The sequence below is a fragment of the Corvus brachyrhynchos genome, unplaced genomic scaffold (genome assembly GCF_000691975.1).
Source record: "Corvus brachyrhynchos isolate BGI_N302 unplaced genomic scaffold, ASM69197v1 scaffold46, whole genome shotgun sequence".
NCBI lineage: Eukaryota > Metazoa > Chordata > Aves > Passeriformes > Corvidae > Corvus > Corvus brachyrhynchos.
The window spans coordinates 5,640,614-5,640,820 of record NW_008238838.1 but is presented as its reverse complement, the minus strand read 5'-3'; the positions used below and the strand labels follow the sequence as shown (position 1 = coordinate 5,640,820).

Below are 207 nucleotides of genomic sequence, written 5' to 3'. Positions count from 1 at the left end.
CCCTTCCTTCTGTAGGGCACACTGATTTACAGCCCCATCCCTGCAACCCACAGCTCCCAAACTGCTTCTCCTACTCAATTCCTCCACACCACGGGAGGATCCCAATCCCACCTTGCACCTCTGCTAAAAATGCCAAGTACAGAAGGTCTGATTCCGTATTTACACCCCCTGGATTTGTGTCCAGCTACTCATGGGCAGCACAGGCAT

The 207-nt window shown here is 52.7% G+C and overlaps 1 protein-coding gene across 1 annotated transcript in view; it reads right to left on the bottom strand.

Annotated features, from left to right (window-relative positions):
* The window catches only part of NCAM1 (neural cell adhesion molecule 1), a 44,528-nt gene that overhangs the window by 16,405 nt on the left and 27,916 nt on the right, over positions 1-207 (bottom strand). The window lies entirely within an intron of this gene.